General features: G+C 45.8%; 1 long non-coding RNA gene across 1 annotated transcript; it reads left to right on the top strand.

The window, feature by feature from the left end:
- The first annotated feature begins 2,824 nt into the window (after positions 1 to 2,824).
- On the top strand, positions 2,825 to 25,651 carry LOC110304099 (uncharacterized). Its single transcript, XR_002379013.3, has 4 exons — positions 2,825 to 2,896; positions 5,867 to 5,952; positions 25,158 to 25,254; positions 25,338 to 25,651. It is a non-coding gene; the product is annotated as an uncharacterized LOC110304099 (long non-coding RNA).
- The last annotated feature ends 569 nt before the right edge of the window (positions 25,652 to 26,220 follow it).

Below are 26,220 nucleotides of genomic sequence, written 5' to 3'. Positions count from 1 at the left end.
TTAGAGTTCATGCTCTTTCAGCCAACACACTAAAAACAAAACAAAACCAAAAAAGAGTGATTAGTGACAAAGAGGCATTTTCTTCCTGATTTGCAAAAGAAGTTTTCCCACAGGCATGCCATTTTTTAAAGCTAAGCACTGTCTACACCTCTGAACTCACCATCCAAATTCAACAGAACGAGGTGGGTGCTCCCCAGCTTCTGGCCTGGGGTACAGCTCGGTGGGTAAGGGAACTTGTCTGGATGCTCAAAACCTTGAATTGAATCCCTAGGACTGAAAACACAAACAGCCAATTGCACATAATGGAGCAGCTGTCCACTGCTGTCGGCTGTGAGGGTCGGCGGAGGACCCTGATCCAGCACAGCGCCTGGACTGTGTGGCTGCTTGTAGGAATGAGTCCGTGTGATGAATCGAAGACAAACAGCATCTTGCGGCACCATCCCAAAAAAGTAGCAGGAGAAATGAGGATCAGACAACTACCGACTCCACGACAGCGGAGGAGTAGGGTGTGAGGGCCTTGGAGAATGGGCATCGGAAAAAGAAGGGTCCTCTCTCAACGTAGAGAAGAGCTTTACATACAGTTGAGCCCTTGAACTCAGAGCTAGACTGTTGGATGAGGTTAGCTCTGCTCCCACAGTGAGAAAGAAAAGTCACAGAATGTGAGCGTGGGCTATTGTGTTACGGTGGTCCCAATGTGGGTTATACCACTGCCCTTTGTTATCTAAGAGCAGTGTGTTTGTGGGCATCACACCCCACCATTCCACAGTCTGCCATTATGTAATCAGATCTGACTCCACACTATCTACTCAACATTGAATGCTTAAGCAGCCTGCTCTTGTTGCAGAGAAGGGAGGAATGCAGGTGTTTGGATGAGGGCGTGGTTCTAGTGTTTCTTCGTGGTTATGAGTTTGTATGATGTGGGTACCTGAAGTCGTGTGTAAATGTGCATATTATGTGTGATGCGAAAATTAAGGGAAGATCATGGTTCTCTTCTACAAAGCCAAAAGATTTAGAGGCTGCGGCCAGCATGGCAGCTCATAGAGCAGGCCAGACCCATCCCTGCATCCCAGGGTCGTCCCAGAGCCATCCCAGAGCCCCACTCATTGAGAGTCATCACCAATTGCTTAGGAAAAAGAGACTAACAGGTAACACCAGAAACTTCTGGAAGCCCTTCAGCATTCTTTGTACAAATTTTGTGGCCAGTTCTCATGTTGGCCTTGGTTGGTCTCAAGTGTGTCTGTGTGCAGCTCCGTGGTAAGTGCTTACTGAGCATGCCCAAGGCCCTTGGTTCAACTTCCACCTGCAATAAATAAAGACATAAGTCAGACACTGTGGAGTGTAAGTTCCAGGGCCTCTCTAGACAGTGCGGTATTAGCACAGCTGGATTGAAGGGCCTTCTCCTTTTCATGGATGTGCCTAGCAGCCAGGGAGATTGAACGTCTGTACTGTGTACTGATAAGCAATCCGTACTCTTGTTTCATGAACTTTCAATTTCATATAAATCATGTGTTACTTTGCTTCATTTTTAGCTAGTTTTGTCCGCTGGATTTACCCATCCCAGAGCCATCCAGCTGACCTGGCTCACTCACTGTGATGAACGCAGTGTTGAACTGCCTCTGTGACCACACTGTTCTCGCTCCTTTTTACTCCTGTGGGTCAGGCGACTTGCTTTCACGTCTAGCTATTTCAGAATACTGAAAAGGACATTCTTTTCAGTCCCCATGTCTCTGGACACACGGAAGTGGAGTTGTTGGTCAGCTGTTAGCTGCCAAATGTGTCCCTGTGTTTCTCTCCATTCTCATCACCTGCTTGTACTGTCTCACTTCTGGGGGGCATGAAACAGCTTCTGCTTGTTTTAATTTGCATCTCTCTGACTTTTAATTTAATAGCACACATTTTCATGTGACCACAGACCATTAAATGTCCTCTTCTGCTACCTGCTTGGTTGCAATCAGCTGCGGTTTCAGTGTGAAATGTCTCCCACAGCTCTTATTTGAATGTTTGGTCCCCAGATGGTGGCATTTCAGGGAGGATGTGGTGGAGGTGGGGCCAAACTGGAGGAAGTGGGTCACCACTGGTAAGTCTAGTAGGTTAGATCCTGGCCTGCTTCCTGCAGGCTTTCTGCTTCCTGACAGCCAGGCTTTCTGCACACACGCATGCACACACACACGCACACACACAAGCGCGCGCGCACACACACAAGCGCACGTGCATACAAATGTATGCACACACAATTTTATACATTCTTTCCTTCTTGGAGGGTTGTGTTTTACTTTTTCTTTATTACTTTTAAGAATAGACTGTATACTTTTCATAGCGATTGCTTGGCAATGTGAGATACAGATGTCTTCACCAAGTCTATGTTTGTCTTTTCACTTTGTCGGTGGTGTACTTGCCATGAAAAAACATTTCTAGCAGGGCATGATGGTACACACCTTTAATCCCAGCACTGTGTAGGCAAGGGAGGGTGATTTCTGTGAGCTTGAGGCCAGCCTGATCTACAAAGCAAGTTCCAGGAGAGCCAGGGCTACACAGAGAAACTCTTCAAAACAAATGATAGAAACAAAGAGAGAGAAAGACTAGTTCCTAAGTCATGTAACCCAGTGTATACTTGTTTCATGCTAACTTTTGCTTTTGTCTTATTTAAGATTGGAGGGTGTGATGGTTTGTATATGCTTGGCCCAGGGAGTGGCATTATTAGAAGGTGTGGCCTTGTTAGAGTAGGTGTGTCACAATGGGTGTGGGCTTTAAGACCCTCATCCTAGCTGCCTGGAAGCCAGTCTTCTCCCAGCAGCCTTCAGATGAAGATGCAGAACTCTCAGCTCCTCCTGAACCATGCCTGCCTGGACGCTGTCATGTTCCCACCTTGATGATAATGGACTGAAGCTCTGAACCTGTAAGCCAGCCCCAGTTAAACATTGGCCTTATAAAAGCTACTTTGGTCATGGTGTCTGCTCACAGCAGTAAAACCCTAATTAAGACAGAGGGTACATCAATATTTCCTATAGCTCTGGTTGCAGTTTTTCACCATGGCTGGAACTAACTCCCCCCCCCCCCAAAAAAAAAAAAAAACAACTGGTAAACTCTGTATTGTTGTGATAAACCACTCCGACCAAAAGCAGCTTGGGGAGAAAAGGGTTTGTTTGACTTCCATAATAGAAGAAAGCCAAGACAGGAACCCAAGGCAGAAACTGAAGCAGACACCATGGAGTAGCGGTTCTCAACCTGTGGGTCTCCTTGGTGCCTTCGGGGCATACATATCAGATATTTACATCATGACTAATAACAATAGCAAAATTACAGTTATGAAGTAGCAACAAAATAATTTTTTTTTCACTTTGGAGTTAAATTTATTGGTCAATACATTCAGAGTCACATACATTATTCTTTTCATATTAGAAACATTTCACTCCAATTATTAAAATGTAATAATTCAGAGAAAATCATTTCCAATAAAATACAGAATATTTGTAAATATATTATAATATACTATAGAAATGTTTCTTGTAGCTTTACATTTTCTAAACGTTATTCAAAGCTGAATTGTTTCCTCTTGTTAAAATTTCTTAATTAAATTATCTGGAACTTCTGATTTTTTTGTTTTTTTTTGTTTTTTTTGTTTTTTTTGTTTTTTTATTAATTTTTAATATTTTTTATTACATATTTTCCTCAATTACATTTCCAATGCTATCCCAAAAGTCCCCCATAGCGCCCCCCACTTCCCTACCCACCCATTCCCATTCTTTTGGCCCTGGCATTCCCCTATATTGGGGCATATAAAGTTTGCAAGTCCAATGGGCCTCTCTTTCCATTGATGGCCGACTAGGCCATCTTTCGATACATATGCAGCTAGAGACAAGAGCTCCGGGGTACTGGTTAGTTCATCATGTTGTTCCAACTATAGGGTTGCAGATCCCTTTAGCTCCTTGGGTACTTTCTCTAGCTTCTCCATTGGGAGCCCTGTGATACATCCAATAGCTGACTGTGAGCATCCACTCCTGTGTTTGCTAGGCCCCGGCATAGTCTCACAAGAGACAGCTATATTTGGGTCCTTTCAGCAAAATCTTGCTAGTGTATGCAATGGTGTCCGCGTTTAGAAGCTGATTATGGGATGGATCCCTGGATATGGCAGTCTCTAGATGGTCCATCCTTTCATCACAGCTCCAAACTTTGTCTCTGTAACTCCTTCCATGGGTGTTTTGTTCCCAATTCTAAGAAGGGGCACAGTGTCCACATTTTGGTCTTCATTCTTCTTGAGTTTCATGCGTTTAGCAAATTGTATCTTATATCTTGGGTATCCTAAGTTTTGGGCTAATATCCACTTATCAGTGAATACATATTGTGTGAGTTCCTTTGTGATTGTGTTAACCTCACTCAAGATGATGCCCTCCAGGTCCATCCATTTGGCTAGGAATTTCATAAATTCATTCTTTTTAATAGCTGAGTAGTACTCCATTGTGTAAATGTACCATAATTTCTGTATCCATTCCTCTGTTGAGGGACATCTGGGTTCTTTCCAGCTTCTGGCTATTATAAATAGGGCTGCTATGAACATAGTGGAGCATGTGTCCTTTTTACCGGTTGGGACATCTTCTGGATATATGCCCAGGAGAGGTATTGCTGGATCCTCCGGTAGTACTATGTCCAATTTTCTGAGGAACCGCCAGACTGATTTCCAGAGTGGTTGTACAAGGTTGCAATCCCACCAACAATGGAGGAGTGTTCCTCTTTCTCCACATCCTCGCCAGCATCTGCTGTCACCTGAATTTTTGATCTTAGCCATTCTGACTGGTGTGAGGTGGAATCTCAGGGTTGTTTTGATTTGCATTTCCCTGATGATTAAGGATGTTGAACATTTTTTCAGGTGCTTCTCTGCCATTCGGTATTCTTCAACAACAAAATAATTTTATGGGGGTGGGGGAGTCCCCACAACAGGAGGAATCATGTTAAAGTTTGCAGCATTGGGAAGATTGTGAACACTGCATGGAGGACACTGTTTAGTGACTTGCTCTCATCCATGGCTTGCTCGGCTTTCTTTCTTTAATTAAAAGAAATTTATTTTATATGTACACATGTTTTACACACATGCATACCTGTGTATTGCATGTGTGCCTGGTGCCTGCAGAGGTCAGAAGAGGCGTCATAACCCCTGGAACTGGAGGTATAGATAGTTGTGTGCCACCATGTGGGTGTTGGGAATCAAACCCAGGTCCTCCGCAAGAACAAGTGCTCTCAACCGCTCAGCCATCTCTCCAGCTCCTTGGCTGGCTTTCTTATATCCCTCAGGACTATTTGCCCAGGGGCAGTAGCACCAACAGGAGTTGAGCCCTCTCATTTCAAGCATTCATCAAGAAAATGCCCTGCAGCCATGCCTACAGGCCAATCTGATGGAGGCAGTTCCTCTCTGAAGCTTTCTTCTCCCAAGTGACTCTAGTTTGTATCAATTCGACAAAAACTCAGCAGCATGGTGACACATGAATTTTTTAAAAAAAAATTTTTTTGAAACAGTCTGTTTATGTAGTCCTGCCTGTACTAAAAGTTGATACGAAGACCAGATTATTCTCCAACTCACAAGAGATCTGCCTGACTCTGCCTCCCGAGAGCTGGGATTAATGGCATGTGCCACTGGACCCAGCCTATGAATCTAGTTTTTTGTTTGTTTGTTTTTTTTTTTCTTTAGAAATATACTTAGCTCAGTGGCCTTGGCTTCGATTTTGTAGACCCACAAAAAATAAGCAAGGAAACCCACTACGCGTCAAAACCTGGTTGCCGTTGATTGAGTAGCCTTCCTTTCCCTGATGATTTGAAATGTTACTTGTCACATTCCAAATTCTAATTTCTTCTTCTTCTTTTTTTTTTTTTTCAGAAAATGTCCCATCATTCTATTCATCCAAATCTGTCACAGGGGTTCTTTAATGGCTGTCATTTTGCTGTGTGTCCTGATGTCTGTGGGTGAGTTATTTCTATGTATCATTTCAGAATTGCTTTGGCTACTCGGGGGCCTATTGTTCTCCTGAATGAATTTTCCAATCTTCTTATTAAAGTCAGTGAAGAAATTCCTCAGAGATCTTGAGTAAAATGTATTAAATGTGTAATGGACACTTCGGAAGACGGGGAATCTTGTGCGGTTGAGAGCACTTGTTCTCTTTCCACACAGGAGCACATCTCTCCATCTTCGTAGCTTGTCTCTAGATCTTTCACAGGAGTTTAGGAGCTTTCTCCATAAAAGATTTTTTTTCCATCTCCTGTTAGATTTTTATCCCTGTGTACTTATAGGGTTTTTTTTGTTGTTGTTTTTTAAAGATAGTGTTGAAATGTCATAGCTTTAAAATCACATCCTCACTCTTAAATGATAATTCACTGTGTACAGAGTTCAAGGATAGCAGCCACATCCCTGCCAGGCTAGTCGCTCTGAAAGAGCTGCAAGGTTTCTTGACCCTAAAACACTTTTAATGGTGAGATACAAAGAGTGTCTCACTTAAAGTCAAAAGGCAAGGAAAAATACTTGAATGTGATTTTATTCTAATTCCCAATGTAAACAGAAAAGGCAATAAATAAAACATAGCATGGAGCTCAGTTAACTTAAATGAAATCAGCCTTTTAATTGACTTAAATCTAAGTCTCGGGCTTTAATTTAGTCCTTTTACATTATTGTGATTTTGTGCTGTGATGGATTAATTCTTTAATCTTATTTTGTGCTTTCTGTTAATTCTTTTCCTGTTCTGCCTTCTGTGAATCTGATCAATAATTGTATTTCTGGTTTTGTACCTTTCCCCCTCTTAATTTGCTAAGCATTCTGTCCAACAATCTTGTAGTTAAATAATATCCTTATTTTCCTTGCAAACAAAACAAGGCACTTAGACTGTCTGGTCCCTAAGTGTCCTTCCTTCACACATCACGGCTCTGGCGTTTCTGGCCCCTGTGTCTGTAGTGACCTCTTCAATGCTGTATGGCATGCTTATTTAGATTTGTATGTATGGTCACTATTTTAATTCTCTGTTGCTTTAAAAAATGTTTATTGGAGCTGGAGAAATGACTTAGAAGTTAAGAGTGCTTGTGAACTTTACAGGGGGTAGACGTCTGAGTCCCAGAACCTGATCCTGGCTCCTCACAATCTCCCCTCCAGCTTCTGTTCTGGCCACCATGAGACCTTGGATACGAGCACATGCATGCAAACACTTAGTAAACAATAAAATAAATCTTTCTTAAGTGATTGAATCATCTCTATTGAGATATGATTTGCACACACTTCACCCATTCACACTTGTGCTTCAGTGATGTCTAGTATGTTCAGAGTTGTAGAGCAGACTCATCCCAGCAGGGTGTGGTGGCACACACCTCTGATCCCAGCAGGGTGTGGTGGCACACACCTCTGATCCCAGCACTTGAAAGGCAAGCAGATCTCCAGAGCTTGCACAGCGAGTTCCAGGCTGTCCACAGCTACATACTGAGCCTCTGTCTCAGACAAACAAAAACAAACAAACTGCCTAAACCAAACAACAAAACCTCCCAAACAACCCCCCCCCTCAAAAAACCATCCCAAAACCCAAGCTCCCCCCTCAAAAATGGGAAAAGGAAAAAAAATAGAATCATACAAAATAGGAAGTTTTTGTTGTTTTGTTTTGTTTGTAGTTGACTTCATTGGCATGTTTTTTCAAAATGTATTTGTATAGCCGCACACACACTCTATAGTGGCAAATGCCTAGGCTAAGGAACCTTTAGGAGGAGGGGCCTTGCTGGTGGAAGTTGGTCACTGGGACCAACTTGGATCCATTTGTCAAATGATAACATTTGAGATGTTTCCACTTTTTAGTTGTTTTGGGTAACACTACCGTGAGTGTTGATTGGTGGGGTATGTGGACACGTGTATTTCACTTCTTTGGGGAACAGGAGTGGAATTATTCATACAAATGGCAGCTCAGCTCAGCTTTCTGAGGAGCTGCCAGATTGCTTTTGATACCATCTATTCTTTTTTATTGCTGTCTTTCTGAGTGCGTATGAAATGATATCACATTGTAGTTTTAATTTCTGCTTTCCTAAAGACTAAAATATAGAGCATAGTTTCAGGGGTCCAGTGGCTATTTGTATATTTTTTTAGAAATAAAGTGCTCTCTCTCTCTCTCTCTCTCTCTCTCTCTCTCTCTCTCTCTCTCCCTCCCCCTTCCCCCTCTCTCCTCCCTTCTTCCTCCCTCTCTCTTCCTCCCTCCCTCCTTCTCTCTCTTCCTTTCCCACTCTCTCTCTCCCCCCCTTGTCTCCCCTTGCTCTCCCCCCTCCCTCCTTCCTCTCATTTTCTTCGCCTTCTTTCCCCTCCTCCTCTGTTTCCCTCCCTTACAGACAGGCTCTCACTGAGTAACCCTGTCTGGCCGGGAACTTTCTCTGTGGTCCAGGCAGTAGAGACCTGCCTGCCTCTGCCTTCCGGGTGCTGGAAGTGGAGAGCAGACCCCTTTGCTTGTTTTGTAAACATCTTATCTCTTCCATGTTGCTTTGAGAGTTTTCTTTTGCTGTTGTTGCTTATCGGGGTTCGAGGTGTGGGAGAGGGAGAACTTAGGGCCTTGCATATACAAGAAAGCTTCCTACCATTGAGTTATGCCAAGCCCCAAGGGTTTGGTACTTACTGTAAATATATACCCCTTACCAGACACATGATTATAGCAAAACTACCACGGTGCAAAGCTACTACACAATTAAAAAACAAACAAACAAACGATTTTTCTTTCCTTATTAAATGTCTTATGTTCTTATCAAAAATCAATTGATAGAAAATTTGTAGTACATAAAATATATTTATGTAAGGTAGCTATTGTTGAGTTGTTTTTATTAAAATAAATAAAAATATTGACTAAATTTAATTTTATAAGAATAATTTCTCGTGTTATTGAAATGCAAAATATTATTTTAAAAATGAAGTGCTTGTGGACTCTAAGTCCATTTCATTGATCTGTAGGAGTACGTTTGTGTGTGTGTATATTGTGTAGCTATGTGCTGTGTGTAGGACGCACATGTGTATGAGTACACCCATCTATGTGTGAGCATGTGGAGGTCAGAGGAGCCCACTGGGTGCCTTCCTCTATACTTCATTACCTCAGACAGGGCATCTCACTGAGCCTGGGGCTGGTCACTGTTTCAGGCAGCTGCCTTGAACTGGCTCTGTAGATCAGGCAGTAGTGGTACACCACTATTGCCTTTGGACCTAGCACTCGAGAGGCGGAGAGGCGGAGAATAAAGAATAGTAAGTCATCTCATACTCTTACTGGGTGGCATCCTGGGGTCCCCTTATGAATATTTGCTGTCTTCTGGTCACATCCCCTCATAACCTTTCACTGCGGTTTTCACCTCTCCAGGACCCACTGGTTTATAATGAATTCAGTTTATGGGAGGGAATCACTGCTTGTGGAAATGTCTGTGGTGAGTGATACTTCATGCCCTTTCTTCGACATCATTCCCCTTGGACAGCTGTTGATGGCCCCAAGTAAACCACTCCTAGGATCCCTTTTAGCGCTTCCTTGTTACATAAAGTTTACCGGGGAGGCACACACTATAGACCAATGGCTCTCAACCTCCTAGTGCTCCAACCCCTAAATACAGTTCCTCATGTTGTAGTAGGCCCCAACCATAAAATTATTACTTCATTGCTACCTCATAAGTATAATGTTGCCACTGTTGTGAATTATAATGGAAATATTGGATATACAGATGGTCTTAGGCAACCCCTATGAAAGGGTCAGTCAACCCCCAAAGGGGTCGTGACCCACAGATTGAGAACCACTGCTATAGATGGACTTCAAAACTCTTAAAGATAAATGCTTAGAAAAATTGATTCAATCAAAATGGAACTGTTATAAGTTTAGGCTCCCTGCAATTTTTCAAAGCAATATATTTAATTCTGTCTGGCAGAATCCTCTAAATCAAATCTGTGTAAGATGAATGAGTGCCTTGGAAGGCCATGATACACTGATGCAGGAACTGTTCTGCCTATGGTGAGGGCAGTCAGGGTCTCCAAAAGGTCTGCCTCCCGCTGTGGGTGCTGTGGTGACCATTCCCCCGACCAGGCTGTCCTAGTCGATTCTTCCTCTGTAGTCATGATGAGAACTGGGAGTTCCCTACAAGCACGTTAGCGTGACTAATGTACATATGTGTGCAGTGCACTCAAGTCTTTTCCTTGGAAGGCCATGAAGAACCCTATCACCCCATCTTTACTACACAATACTATTTCGCCCATTCCCTGCAACACAACAGTACATGAACCATCACTAACCAGGGCACAGAGAATGCCTGATCCACATACGGAATGGTGACTCCATCGTTGCTGGATGTTAGTAAATCATAGTATGCGTATGTCATATAGCACAGTATCCGGTGGCACGCTAAGCCTATTTTTAATATATGCTCCTACATTTATGTACACATTAAATTTATTCTTTAGAATAAATGTTAGTCCTGTAAACAAGCCATTGAGCACCTTGCTTAGAGGTATGCGTCTGGAAACAGAGCAGTTTAAAAAGCCAGGCAGCCAAGCTTGTCTAAATAATTCCATGGACAACAGGTTTCTCCATTACTGCCTTCCCCCTTTTTCTTCCTGCACATTTTCTGAGCACTTTGGCGATAAGAGGGAAAAGAGAGAGGAGACAGTTGGCTTGTTGTTACTGTAAGAGAACACTGGAGAGAGTCAACTTACAAAGAAATAAAGGTTATTTGGGCTCAGAGTTCGGCAGCCTCAGCTCATGGCTGATTGGCCCCATCCCTTGGGACCTATGGGAAGACAGACCTCCTGGCAAGGAACACATGGTAAGAACAAAGTGTGTAATGGGTAGGCAGGCTTGTGTGTGCCACATGTGTCTAAGGATAACTTTCAGGAGTCAATTCTCACTTCCTTGTTTTGGCAGCATCTGTCTGTGAGCCTAGAGAAAGGGTGTGTGTTAGCTCCAGGATGACAGCCTAGGCCGGATAGACCTGACTGAAGTAGCTAATCAATTGGGAAGTAATTTCACAGGGAGTAGTTTCCCTTGCTAGAAACCAGCATGAGCTTTGAACTTCATGTTTGAAGGTGTCATAGTTACGATTCTATGTGAAGAGACACCATGACCAAGGCAACTCTTACAAAAGGGAACATTTAATTGGGGCTGGCTTACAGTTTCAGAGGCTTAGTCCATTCTCATCATGGCAGAGAGCATGGCCTGAGAGCACTCAGGCATGTGCTGGAGCGGTAGCTGATAGCTTTCTATTGATCCTCAGGTAGCAGGGGCAGAGGGCGCTGATGGTGGTCTGTTGAAACCTCAAAGCCCACTCCCAGTGACACATCTCCAACCACAAGGGCACACCTCCTCCTACAGGGCCGTTCCTCTTTATCCTTCCCAAACAACCCACCAAACGAGGACCAAACACTCAAACATATGAGCCTATGGGGGCCATTCTTATTCAAACCACCACAGAAGGGATGCATGTGTATGTGCGTACATGTGTGTATGCATGTGTGTGAGCATGTGTGCATGCATGTGTGCATGTGCATGTGTGTGAACATGTGTGCCTGCATGTGTGTGAGCATGTGTGCCTGCTTGTGTACATGCATGTGTGCATGCATGTGTGCATGCATGTGTGCATGCATGTGTAGCATTCCCATGATGCTTTCTTTTAGAGCTTCTTCTGAGATACACTCTTTCGTCATGAGATACCTCACACTTTTGATAACAGCTTCTCTCTCTTAGATACCCTCTGAGGGAGCTCCACGGTGTCTTCCTGGTGTGGGAGCCAGTTCTCTCCATGCCCCTCTCACCAGCATCGTGTACACTTTCAGGTTGCATGTCTGCTCTCTTCTTTCCCTTTGGACTGTGATTGGAGGATCTAATCCAGCCTCCTGCTCTTTCGCCTGTTACATGCTCTCTGGGGCCTCTACTTTCACTTAATTAGAATCCTAGTGTGACGAGATTCCAATGAGTTACATTGGTCCTCTAACCTTCCAAGACCAGTTTTCTCTTACAGCCCCTTTCCTGGCTAGAGTTCTTAATAAAAACAGTGGCATCTTAACAGACGGGCTTACCTAATAATTTAAAGTGTTAAAATGAGTGTTTGACGCCCAGCACCATGGAATTAAACTCAGCTTGACCTGCCACACTTCATAGCCCCAAAGACGCTGCTAACATTCCCTCAGAATGAACGGGAGTGGCTGGAGTTTCTGGGGGTTTATTATTAATTTTTTATTTTTATTTTTCCCCTCTGAGCTGGAATTATCCTATCAGCGGCTGAGTTTAACTGTATACTCTATTTGCTGGCTTGGAGGTAATGAAGAATATGCAATGTCTTTTCCCTGTATGCCCAAGCCATAGCACAATTAACACGCAGTTGCGGCTACTCATTGTGCATCTCTTGTGCATCTATATTTTCTCCTTTTTAAGACAGTAAATGTGCCAGGCAGTGGTGCCACACGCCTTTAATCCCAGCACTTGGGAGGCAGAGGTAGGTGGATTTCTGAGTTCAAGGCCAGCCTGGTCTACAAAGTGAGTTCCAGGACAGCCAGGGCTACACAGAGAAACCCTGTCTCGAAAAAACAAACAAACAAACAACAACAACAAAAGACAGTAAATGTGCTGGCCCCCAGCAACTGTTGGATGCTGGCAGCCATTGGCTCCGAACCCCTGTCACCTGCCTTTTCAGAAAGCAGGGGCTGGCTGGTGAGATGGCTAATCTGATGGTTGTATCCAGGAAAACGTGGCTCCGCTGGCTATTTAAATCCAAGATGGATGATGTAAGCAAGCAGGGCTGAGAAAGAAAAGAGAAATCTTGTCAGATTGCATTATTTCCGAGGAGCTGGACTGAGGTTAAGCTGGAAGCTGGGCGGGTCACTATGCCACCTGTGCAGGACACCCCCACTGCCTCCACAGCACAGAGAGGAAGAAATGGCTACAGAAGAGCATCCGCAGCAAAACTGTGTGAGGATAGGGATGGTAGTATGTATTTATGTACTTATATAATGTGTAAGCAGATATATTTAATGTTTATTGGGGAAGGGGTGTGTGCACCCTACTGTGCAACCATTATCAGTTCTAGGTTCTCGCCTTTCACCTTTCGAAGGAGCCCCTCCCTTGTTTCTGATGCTGTTCATTGTACATCGGGCTTGCTGCCCAGTGAGCTCTGCCTGATTCCCTATCTGTCTCCCTGCTCAGGGGAGGGGTCCAGGATTGCAAATGTTCGTGGTCCAGCTTCCCATGGGGGCTCTGGGAACTCGACTCCGGGCGTTAGGCTCACTAATGAGTGCTTTTATACGGCAAGTCATCTCCCTGACCTATATTTTTTATTTGATTAGGTTTTCTCTTGTTGCTGTCTTTCTGCTTCGTGGATCTTTACTTAGATAAACTCCTGAGACCTGGTCCAGTTTGTCCTGGCTGGGGTGTCATGGGAAAGCCGGGCTGCCTCTGGGTCCCTGAGAAAAGAACTGCTTTTGCTCCCTTCTCCGGAAGCTCCAGTAGACCCAAGTGGAGTTTTACAGGCCATTTCGCAGCATGAGCAAATGTGGCTCAGGAAAAGATTGCCGAAACACTTGAAAACAGCAAGTTGGTCTTGACACAGCACGGGCGCAGGATATGTGACGGGAAGTGGCGTGGCGAGCAGCGATAACGATCCCTGTGGCCAGATCAACTGCAGGCTTCTCACCCCAGCCTGGGTCCCCACAGCAGACACTGCTCACACTGAGGCGGAGCTTCATCACACAGCATAATGGGGGTAGGGGCTGAAATCTGACTGTGCTACTGAGGGGCACTGTGCTACTGTGGGCTACAGAGGGGCTGTGCTACTGAGAGGCTAGGGAAGGGAACCCCCGGTGGGCTACCAGTACAAACGCATCTAGTTTGCAAAAGTTGTTCTGCCTGCTTGGTTTTGGCTTCACTCACCCCTACTTTCCCAAAGCGCCTCCTGGACTTACAGCTGGCTTTGGGAGAACTGAAGGTGCAACATTTGTCCGTTTGTCCATAGTATCTCCCTGGGATGCCACAGACACAGGAACTCATTCAAGATCCCCGGTGCCTGCTGGTAATGGGGTGTTAATTACCAGAGGCACTAGAGACCCGTGTCCAGGTGACTCTGCCCAGGGCTACAGAACCTGGAGCAGCCCACCTGGGAAGGTGGCTTTTCCTCCAGATGGCCATGGGCTTTACATTAGCAACAGGCTTTCTTGCAATTTCCCATTGCCAATTTGTGGTGGCACTCTTCAAAACAAAACTTCTAGGGCTGGAGAGATGGCTCAGCTGTTTAACGGCGCTGGTGGTTTTAGCAGAAGACTGGGGTTCCGATCCTGGCACCCATACTGGTGCTCATAACCATCTGTAACTCCGGTTCCAGGAATCTGATGCCCTCTTTGGCCTCTGCAGGCACCAGGCATGCACATACACACACACACACACACACACACGCACACACACACACACACACACACACACGGCAAACACTCATACACATAAAGTAAATATAAATATAAAATTTTAATGAGTACATTTTGAGCACATGAAAAGGAACTTTCCACCTTGAGAGTGTTCTCTGTGTCTGGGGCCACACGGAAGCCCTCTCTTCAGTACCAATCACTATGCCGCTATTTCAGGCTTCAGCCCCGGTCTATTTTAACCGCTCCATTCTGGACGAGCCAAGCTACCCATTCATACAGGAACTTTTGCCACAGCGAGGAGAGGACACATGATGGCGTTATGGATTTAGAAGGGTTGCTCTATTTGCTTGTTTATTCTGCAATAATAAATCTTTAAGGAATGAGAAGACATAATTCATATTTATCTACTCTTTTTCTTTGTGTGGTTTTTGCCACTGTAATTTTAAGACAAGTGTTGGGACTAAAGATGCCTCCCACCATCCTTGCTTAGGACTGCAGACAGAATTCAACATCCCTTTAGACAGCAAGTTCTCTGTGAACTTTGAAGAGGTCACCAGATGTAAATGTTCCAAAAGCCCTCAGTCTTGGCAGTGAAGTGTCAAAGGAAATAACTGCACACTGCAGGGTCAACAGACAGTGTCATATCTGTGTGGGCACACCAGGGATGAGGCAGAGAAAAAGGCCTTATCTGTACATGGAGATACTTCAGGATGTTCAGTGGGGAGTGAAGGAAACAGGTGTGTGTACAAGTAACGGCATGTGTGCGCTGAATGTCACTCATAACTCGATACCAGAGCACTGAGGACAGGCTGGGGGGGGGGGCTCTGTGTTGGATCTCAGCAGGTGCAAAGGGAAATGGTCTACAATACAGAAGCCCTATAAACCTCTGTAGCCTCGAAGCGACACTTAGTCTAAACGAACAGTAGAGCAAGAGAGCCATTACAAATCGGATAAAAAACTATTTCAGACAGATGGGGTTAAAATCCCATGTCAGAGCTGTCAGTGGAGTGTGTTACTGGCAAATAGTTACTGTTTCTCCCTAAGGGAAGATTATTCTCTGCTGTTCATTAATACCAGGCTGGTCACATGACCTACGTTGACTAATAAAACGAGGGAAGTGATTCTTGTCTGTTGTAGTAATTACTTAATCTCAATCAGGGGTTTCTACCCTACCTCATGACATTCAGTTCCCAAATAAAAGACATAAAACTTTTATGATTGCAATAAGCCTTAAAGCACTAGAGTTGGGCAGGATCTGCCTTCTATGCTATTATGTCTATTTCTCTGCCAATAACCCCAAGGTAGGACTTGCCACGTTCTGCCTGAGCCGCTCTTACTTCACCTAACCAGCCCTCATGGCCAGGTCTCACGATCCCTTACCCCACGGAGTCTCCTCTCTCTTCTCCTCCCTTCTCTGTGGTCCTACCTCTAACCCCAAGCCTGGGAACCAAAATCCTGCCTACTTCTCTTCTGCCCAGCTGTAGGCTGTAGGCATCTTTATTCAACCAACAGTTTTAAATTAAGGAGTAGGTTTGCATAGCATCACTTGGTGTGCAGGAGGATTTCCTCATTCCTGGAGGGAACCAGACCTTGAGGCAGATATTTAACATCACAATACATAGCAATAGACCATGTCTCTTCCAAGTAGAAGCTTTTTGTTTGGTTAGTTTTTGCTCTCTGTAGCCCTGGTTGCCCAAGAACTCACTTTGTAGAGCAGAGTAGCCTTGGAGTCACAGAGATAGGCTTGCTGGGGTTAGGGACATGAGCCGCCTCTGCCTAGCTCCAAGTAGAAGCTTTTGAGAGCCACCTTTGCTTTCTCCCATATTCTCTGATAACCAGAGAACTGCTGGATTCAGGAACTGTAATAGCCTCAGTTTGGGCCTTGGCCAAAGGAGAGCTTGGTGCAGAACCAGGGCTGATTTGTGGTAGAAACGCCATTGTCATAAGCAGGAGCTGAACCTTTGTAATAGACAGTTTCTAAGAGGTTTGTGTAGGGAGCAGAGGAAGCCCCGGGTGAGTGTATCCTGTTGACCTGGACAAGGCCATGCCAGGGATCTCACATACTCAGGCCATGCCAAAATGACCAAACCTCTGGGGAGTGAGACTGGGGGACAGGGGGCGTGGCAAAGCCAGCTCGAGTGCAAATGTTGGTAGTGTGTGCAGAAAATGTCCACCATAGCTTTCTCCCCGTAGATATTTACATCCTGAAGGCTGATCCTAAAGAGACTGCTCCTAGAGAGATTAGCAAAAACTGCCTCCATGGCCCAGGAGTACAGCATCAAGCCCGCTTGTTTGTTTCTCTGGATGTAATAGCCTTACCTCCTCCTTCAGCTCTGTGTAATGAGCACAGTGAGCCTCTGGGGTGGGGTGGGGGGTGGGGTGAGGTGGGAGTGGAGTGGGGTGAGGATGGGTGAGGTATGTGGGGGGTGGTAGGGCTGTAGTTTCTTTATCTCAGAGCCTAGTCCACTCAATTCCCAGCACTCCTCTCCTTGTGTCTGCATTTTTGTTCATCCCCATCCCCACCCCTACACCTAAGTCAGACAAGTCCCTGGAAGGCGTGTCAAGAACTCAGAGTTGCTGTTATCGGGCTCATAGCTCCGTCTAGGCTGATGGACCCCTCGCAGCTCTGAGGTCTGATTGGGCCATATCGAACCTCAGGTCCGTTGCCTGTGACAGGGGCTAACACGAGTACCTGCCTCACAGGACCCCTGTGAGAGCAAATGAGTTACATACCGCTCTAGCATGTGCACAAGGCACGCTGTTTGTGAACACACTAAGAAGTCCTTACATGTTGGCTGTCTCTAAACCTTCGTGGGAAAATGCCAGGGAGAACATGTGCCCTACCCCCGGAAGCAGCAGCTCTCTCAGATGTGGAGTTACAGGCGACCGTCACCTCTGTTCTGTCTCATGAATCAAACTGTTTATAGGAGCATATAGCATTTTGACAATCTAAAACATAGATGTTTCAACTTACACTTGCCATGCAGTGTTGGCGCATGCCTTTGATCCCAGCACTCAGAAGACAGAGGCAGGCAGATCTCTGTGAGTTCAAGGCCAGCCTGCTCTACAGAGCAAGTTCCAGGACAGCCAGAGCTATGCAGAGCTCAACAACAATGAAAGAAAGAGAAAAGAGGAAAGAAAGAGGAACTTTAGCATCCTGTCCTCTGCCTCAGTGCCTGTCACCTCATACTTGCATCATCTTAGGTATCAGCATCTGGCATAGGACAGACTCAGTGCACATTTGCACAAGTGTGGCAGATCAGTTGAGAAAGCAGATCAGGATGGCTGGGGAGGAATTGTTATGAAATATTGTGTTATATAATGTGGCTGTGGGATAAGAGGTACCTGGCTGGCCCATGTCAAAGTATCCCCCTGAGAAATAACACCATGCCACAGACCTACTATAAAGAAGATTTGTTGTGGGGGAAGGGAGTGGGGACCTGGAAAGGAAGTAGAGGCAGAGAAAGGGGGGACAGAGAAGGGGACACACACACACACACACACACAGAGAGAGAGAGAGAGAGAGAGAGAGAGAGAGAGAGAGAACATGTGGGAACAGAGAGAAAAAGAGAAAGAACGGAGTCTGGGGTAGCAAACAGTCCTCTTTATACGCTGCCCCTGCTGCACTGGCTTGCTTCTGGCAGGTGTCTGGTGATGATGCTAGCCTAAGTCCCTGGGAGGAGCGTCTGGTGATGAGCCTAACAGAATCGTCTGTCAGCCAACAGTAATACCCTATGATGTCTATGAAAATTATAAAAAGTATCATAAGGCATCAAGTTATGTAGATGGCTTAATTATGCTGCTTGAAGTATGAATGTGGAGACGAGAGATGTCGGTATGAGGCTCGCCGGAATAAGGTCAAGTGTGTAGGCATCAACTAGGAGTCCAGCTGTCAGACTTACTATCGTCTCCATTGCTATAACCTCAAGACCTCTCAAGACCAAGGGCAGACATCTTTTAACACTAATATGACATGGGTCCTGTGTCTTTTTTTGTTATTGTTGAATATTTACCAGGTGCCCAGACACACCAATGATGGTGCAGAAGTAAACTCTTAGTCAAATGTCTCTGCTCTAGGGCAGGTTGTGATTTGTGGAGTAGGCAGGTAACAATTAGGAAATAAGTAAGCTATAACCTGATTGGGCGATAAAGTGAAAGATAAAAGAAAGGCAGAACAAAGAGAAGACTGGGCAGCCGTTCTCAACAGGGCCAGTTAGGGCCAGCCTTGCTGAGATCTCAGGTGGGCATAAGGCCTTGAGGAGGTGCAGGTTGTCTGTGGACACGGGAAGAAGGATGCACACGGGAAGAAGGATGCACACAGAACGGAAACAAAAGCTTCCCTGTGCTTAGAGGACGAACAAGGAGGGGATTGTGACTGGAACAGAATGAACAAGAGGGTCAGAGGACTTCAGAGAAATAATGACAGGGGGGGCGCAGTGGACAGATCATGCACCGCTTTATCACAGGCTACCGCAGGACTGGCTTTCACGGTGAGTGGATGGATGGAAGCTTCTAAAGTTTGATTAGGGGAGTAATGCAATTTATCCTTTAAACTGACCAGTCTGCTGTCTATGGTGGGAGCAGCCTAATGAAGGGTCGTGGCAGAAGCTAGGAGAATAGAGGAAAGCTACTGGGGTGACAGGTGACAGGTGGCCTGGGCTGGCATGGTGACAGGGAAAGAGATGAAGAGAGGATACATAGGTTCCCAATTTATTTTGCAAGTGAGTCCATGAGCGTGTGAGACAAGGATCCAGGACAAGTAGATACTGTCCTGGTACTGTTATCAACATCTGGGAAGATGGAGTTGTGGGGCGCCAACCTCAAAAGAAGTGGCACTGGGTAGAAGTTAGTTCAGTTTTAGTCACAAGGATTTTGAAATGTTCTTCGACATCCGAGTGCAGATGTTGAGTAGGTGGTTGGAACGGGAGCACACAGCTTGGGAGCGATCCAGGCTGGACACCTAACACTGCTGTTCTCAGCGCATGGGTGGTGCTGAGGTTGTGAGAAGGGGCTGGAGCATGTAGAGTAGATACAGGGAGAAAAGGATCCTGAGGGCCGAGCTTCAGGGCTCCTGGCAGGAAAGTGGGGGTGAGAAAGAACGACTAGTCACGGGGGAGAAACCAGAGGTCAGACGTGCCCCTGTTGTAGCTTGTCAAAAGACCCTCACCCACAAAGACCACAGAGACCGTCATTGTTGCAAAATGCATGAGGATTTTACTTACCCAACATGTTGGGGGAACCCCCTCTCAGCATGCAGGCCAGAGGAGAGACACAGAACAAAGAAAGAACACACTTTCTATACCTTTGTAAGGGCCAGGTATAGGCACCAGGGCAGTTTGGCTTATTTTAATTGTAGCCAATAACCTTTTTAGACATTGGTTGGTTTGTATAGGGTGACTCTCATTTTGTCTGTCCTTGAGGTTTTTAGTGTGAGGCTGGGCAGGGGACTTGTAAATCTTGTTTTGGAAGCTTAGTAATTTTGACCGTTAAAACTGTGTTTGTATATTTGTTTAATCAGCCAGCTTTTTATCTGACTCTGTACTTGGCCTGCTAGTACAGTTTGGAAAGTCCTTTTGAAGGGGGAAGGTACTGGGTAGCCTTGAATTTATGTTGGATATTACACCCCAAAGGTAGGGGAAGAAAGTCTTCAAGGGAGGAGCAGCCATTGCTGAGTGTGGCAGACAAAGTCTGAGGGTTGTCCACTGGATGCAGCCACATGGAGGTCATTGGTGACCTGACAAGGGCAGTGTGGTGGGTGGGGGGAAGCCTGACTGAAAGGGGATTCAAGAGAGGAGAGAGAGAGAGAGAGAGAGAGAGAGAGAGAGAAGATAGTGGAGGGATTCCACTTCACAGGAGACTATGAACATAGCACAGCACTGCAGGAGAAGAAGATGAGCCCAGCAGGGGGTTTCCCTTCAGAATGCTGGTCTGTATGGATGGATAGAACCCAGTAGAGAGACAAACTCAACTTTCAAGAGCCATAGAAAGTTCTGGACTTGGATCTGTGAGTCTTTCACACTGGTAGAAAGTGACCTTCGGTAAGGTCCCAACAATTAAAGTTAAGAGAAATATGTCTGGGGGGCAGGGCGGGGATGAACTGGATATAGGCGCAGATTAGTTAAGCGGTACAGGGTGGGTGTAAGGGTACCCATCTGCCTCCTTGTGAAACACGAAGCAAATTCATCAGTAAACACAGGATGCAGGAGAGGGTGGTAGAGATATGAGAAGGAGGTAAGATGTAGACTAGTCGCCCCGGAGAGGGGAAAGGTAGATTGGCCCAGGGAGGACCAACACAAGGGATCAAGTGGCCACAGAGAGCAGTGATGATCTCTGCTCTCCATCATGGGATGCAGGGCCAGCGTGGCCACCGAGGTTCATCTATAGAACCAGATGTGAGGCAGAAAGCTGAAAGGGACAGAGTGTGCTTAGAAGCCGCTGTGAGTTGGCCCAGGAGCTGCAAAGGAGTTGGAAAGATATTTGTTGTTTTGGGAAATGGAAGACAGAGGGATTCATCAGCTATCTGCTCCTGTGTAACAAACTCATGAATTTGGCAACTGAAGACAACACACGTTTACTATTCATTCATTGTCCCTGTGGGTGGGGAATCTGGGTACAACAGAGCAGGACCATAGTTAGGGGGACTTTGAACAAGGCTCATCTGTGGGGGGTGTCATCTGAGGATCAGTCCGGGAAGGATCCACTGCTAAGCTAACACAGTTCTCAGCAGGGTCCGATCCCCCTGGGTTATCAGAGTAAAAGGCTCACTCCCCTGCTGCACTGCTCTTAGTCCTAGCCACACAGTCCTCTCTGTGTGCTTTTTTACCAAAGCCAGCCAAGGGCAGAACTGCTGAGTCTGAGGAAAAGCCACAGGCTCCTGAAATAAAACCCCAGGAGTAACATTATCTCAGCCTTCTATTACTGAAACAAGTGTCTGAGATATCTCTCGGAACACCTCAGAAAAACAAAGGGCTTGTTTGCTTGGGTTTATGGTTTTGTAGGTTTCAACCATGGTTGGCTAGCCCCGTTGGTTCTGGGCTGGGGGTGAGCATGTGTGGAGCAAAAAGCCACTCTGTCCGTGACCAGAATGTAACGAGAGTAGAGACCAGGACCCTCAATCTCTTTCAATGCCATGATTCCCTTGGCCTAATCCTGCCACCCCTTAAAAATCCTATCACCTCCTAATAGTACAGATTGAGGGGAAATCCTTCAACAGATAGAGACACTGTCTAATTAGCTTTCAGTGTCAACTTGCCTCAGCCTAGAGTCACCTCACAAGAGAGTCGTTGGCGGGACTGCACAGATCTTATTAGCCTAAGAGCATGTATGTGGGTGTGGTCTTGATTATTAATTGATGGAGGAGGAGGGTCCAACTCACTGTAGGTGACACCATGCCCTGGTCAGGTTGTCCCGGATAACTAAGAAAACTTAAAAAGCATGGGCTTGCAAGTGGGCCAGTGAGAAGTGTTTGCTTCCATGGTTTCTTCTTCAAGCTTCTGCTCCAGCTTCCATCCGAGATAGACTGTGACCTGGAAGTGTAAACCAAGTAAACCTTTTCCTTCCCAGGTTGCACATGGTCCAGATAGTTTATCACAGCAACCAAAAGGAAATTGGAGTGGACACCCAAGATCCAAACTATAGCAGATATCACCTTTGCCACTGACACAATCTAGGACACAGGTTCCCGCACCACCGCCCCCAATACACACACGAAGCAGAAGAGTTTCTGCAAAGGTCCACACAAAACACAGGAGGCAGATTTATGCTGCTTCTGAGCTGATTACCAGAGTGATTGCTCTATCAATAGATAATGATGCTGATTTCAGCCCGAATCCAAGTAACTGTTGGAGCGCCCACTGGGACTGAGGAAAGGCGGCTGCTATGAGGCCAATACTCCCTGTGGCATTAGTTTATAAAACATGTGTGTCAGGGTCAGCCTGGGCCTGTGCTACCATGATGCAGTCATTGAAGTTCCAGACAGACCCAGCAAGAACCCAGCAAGACAGATGCTCTTTCTGGGTGCCAAGTGCCACTCAACCTTGAAGGTCTAGGTTCTCTTCACCTCTTCCAGCTGGCTGCCTTTGGTGTTTCCTTAGGCTCTTGTCAGCCCTCTCCCCCAATCCTGAGACCTTTGGTACCCTACCTACACCCCTATTTTTTCCTCTACCTCAGCATCACTGTCTGTCAAGCATTTCAGTTTAGCTTCTTTGTAGACACAACTTTAAGATTGTTCTTGGCACAGTAAGTATACTGACCCAAGTTTACAGCTAGAGGAGGCTAAAATGCTAAAGCAAACAGGAGAACCTAGGATTCCTTTACTAAACAACATCGTTATCATTTTTTGGAATTGTTCTCTTTTTCTTGATCAGGTAGCTTCATCAATCTCTTTTTCTCTTATTCCCTCACATCTTATTTATTTTTACTGTATGTTTGGTTGTTTTGCCTGCCTGTTTGTATGTATCCCAGATGTGTGCGGTGCCTGCAGGGGCCAGAGTGGGCTTGGATCGCCTTGAACCTCAAGAAAGGGTGCTAAACCACCACGTGGGTGCTGGGAACCAAACCTAGGTCCTCTGCAAGAGCAGCCAGTGTGCTAACCACTGGTCACCTCTCCAACCCCCCTCTCTGGTCTTCTATTGGCTTAAGGCTACTCCAGTAAGCGAGCGCCATCACAATTGCCTTTGAAGGTTACCTCTTCTAGCGGTAGAACAGTACTTAAAATAATAATCCCGTGGGAAGACTTGAGGAGGATGGGAAGTCATGCATGAAGCTGACGAGTGTGAAGAGCTTTATTTAAAGCTTAGCATCAATGTAAAAACGCTTCCTTCTTCATAAAAGTCTTAGAACAAGGAACATTATTCCCACGGGAATAGAGCTACATTGTGTCTTTTTCATCTCGATAACCCTGTGCACCCAGCCCACAATGAGCCCATAAATCATGTGTTCGACTGAAATGAGCTGCTCTAAGGTAAGACATTAGCAACTATGAGTCATTCCTGGATGATGTCAAATAAGTGAAAATTAGAAGAAACCCAGGCAGCTCTAATAAGAGACCAATATTAACGCTGGGAGGCTCGCTCCTGTGGGGACTCCTTTAAAGACATCCTGGGTAAGACAGTGTTTGGGAAACGCCGGATCAGGAGCCCTTTTTAAGGGAAACCGTTGGCTTGAAATATTTATACACACAGAAATAGAGAAGAAACCAGCCCTTACTCACAATTCCTCCATGAAGAATTATGTTCTACTAACTTTTTCAGACTGAGGATCGGGAGATGGTTTGATAGATGAAGTACTTGCTGTCAAACACCAAGGACTAGGTTTTGGATCCCTAGCCCCATATAAAAGCCAGAGATATATATCCATAATACTGGTTCCAAGAGGCTCCTTGGTCAGGCAGTCTAACTAACTGAGTAATCTCCACGTTTAGAGAGACCAATATATGGAGGAGAACGATAGAGGACACCTATCATCAGCATCCTCTGGCTTACACACACACACACACACACACACACACACACGTGCAAGCACACCAGCACACACCCAACACATTATACCAATACACATGAGAGACACTGGCATATAAACTTGGCATATACACTTCCAATGTCTTCATTCAGTATACTATTTTTAAACCCTCCAATAGGCAATTATGTGCTAAAATATAAGCAATATCCCTGTGTGTGCGCGCACATGTGTGTGCGTGCGCATGTGTGTGTGCGTGCATGTGTGTGTGTGTTCATTGTAGGTATCTTGCAAACTTATACAAATGCTCACACATTTATACTACAGAGCTTGCCGGCTCCCCAGAGTTTCTACAATAGAAGGTGCTGAGTTACCATCACTTATAATGGAATACATAAGCCACTGTTTTACGTGTCCATGGACAGACATTAGATGCAAACAATGAGTTCTTTAAAGCATTAACACGGAAATGAGAACACAGTAACAGACAAGAATTCCAACCTGATCCTCTGGCTCCCAGCCTTTCAGTTTTCTCTCCAGAGACAGCAGCAGCATTGCCAGGTCCTGAGAGGAGTCCCAGAAACACTATCTACATATGTAAATACATTCTACTTCCCAATGCAGATGGCAGCATAGGATGTATACTGTTTTGTCCTTAAGCTGGGATTTCAAAAGCCATTGGAAATGCCTTTAAACAGTAAAGTTCCTGAACATGCAATTAGCAATCAAGACCATTCCCCACCCCCAACAAGCTCAGACAATTAACCCAGGGTCATACACACTATTTCCCCCAGCTGGACAGGTCCCTCCGAGTCTCAGCTTATCATGTTACTGCTAGACAGCCAGCTCTTGTTCACTTCAGTTGAATCCACTTAGTTAAAAAGCCATAAGAAAACCCTTGATATTTTTGGTGGTTAAAGCAAAATCTTGCAGAACATAACAAAATCAAACAGAGGGAAATGTGGGGCTCAGCTTAAAATACAGCTGGGCAAGCCCACACTCAGTTGCTGGAATAGCAGGCAGCTGGGAAGGCTAAATTTAGCTTGGATCCTTAAATATGGCCAGTTCTGATGTCCACAGCCTCCAGGCAGAGAATTCTGCCCCAGCTCCCAAGTTGGAAGACAAGAAAGAATGTTTGCCGAAAATGCTGAACTCACAGAAACCTCCCAGTCAATCTGCTGTGACTTCTAGGCTCTAAGAGGGTTGACTTATAGAGGATCAATAGGCAGACATTACGATTTGTCTGGGGGGTCACTCAGAGCCCAAGGACCAGAACAATGCCAGACACTGGAAGAGGCTATGCAACATTGTAATGTCATTTTTTAACTTTCAGAAGAAGCGAGAATGAACTGGAATGGATCTCATGAGGATAGCAAAAGGAGAGTTGGCAGAATCAGCCACTGGACACATGCCAGGGGCCTTCGACTTAGGTGCTGCCCTACCCCAGGGAGGGGTGCAGAGGACCAACCCCCAACTAGGCTCAAGTTTGATTTTATCTTTTGTTTAACCTCAGGGAGAAGCATGAAGGTCCTGTCAGAATGTGACGTCTCCCCTGATCCAAAAGACAGCTCTAGAAGGCTAGACCACCCACTCAGCACTCTGGAGATGCCCGCATCAACGTCCTCAGGAAAGCCACATGCTATACTTTATGGGACATAAACAGGACCATACGCCACTCTCAGCCCAGCTGAGCAGGGGACTGAGAGAACAGAATAGGACTTCTGACTTGCTGCACATGCAAATAACGTGTCTGACATGGCCTCCTGCTCTCTGGGTAGTGAGAAAGAGAAGCCAGACCATGCCCAATCAGCAGCAGACACTACCAGATGGCGCAGATGCTGGCTGTCTTTAAGGTTGTTTTGGTCTCTACGTTGAAGCTACTCATTCCCGGGTACTTAGTGTGGCGGGGAAGGGACTTTACAGTTTGTATGGTGGTGAGGTGGAGTTGGGAATGGCCTCCTTGCTTCCTGCTGTGGTACGGCACAGTTGTTTTTCCCTTCTGGTCTCAGTATCTGTAAACACCTGGGGTGGTCTTTCTGAGCCTGTCTGGGAGTCCGGTGACCCTCCCTATGGATCTGGACACCCTGCCCTCTCTATATTATCATAAGCACATCTGAATTCTGCTCCCCCCTTCCCCATGTCCTTCTGACTACCAAGCCAGGCTCCCAGCCACAACTGTAGCTGCCAAGGCAGTTTGTCCCTGGATGTTAGGGCCTGAGGGCAAGCCGAAAAAGTGTAAACAGGCAACCTCCGGAAAGAGGAGATTGGGGAGCCCCCCCCCCAGAATGCACCAGAGACCTGGGAGGTGAGAGACTCCCAGGACTCAGAGGGAGGGACCTCAGATGAAATGCCTGACAGTAGGGAGAGAGAACTTATAGAGCCCACATCCAGCAGGA

Source organism: Mus caroli, unplaced genomic scaffold (genome assembly GCF_978045245.1).
Source record: "Mus caroli unplaced genomic scaffold, Mus_caroli_1 scaffold_9, whole genome shotgun sequence".
Lineage (NCBI taxonomy): Eukaryota > Metazoa > Chordata > Mammalia > Rodentia > Muridae > Mus > Mus caroli.
Note: the sequence above shows the minus strand (reverse complement) of the source record. Positions and strands in the feature narration are given on the sequence as shown.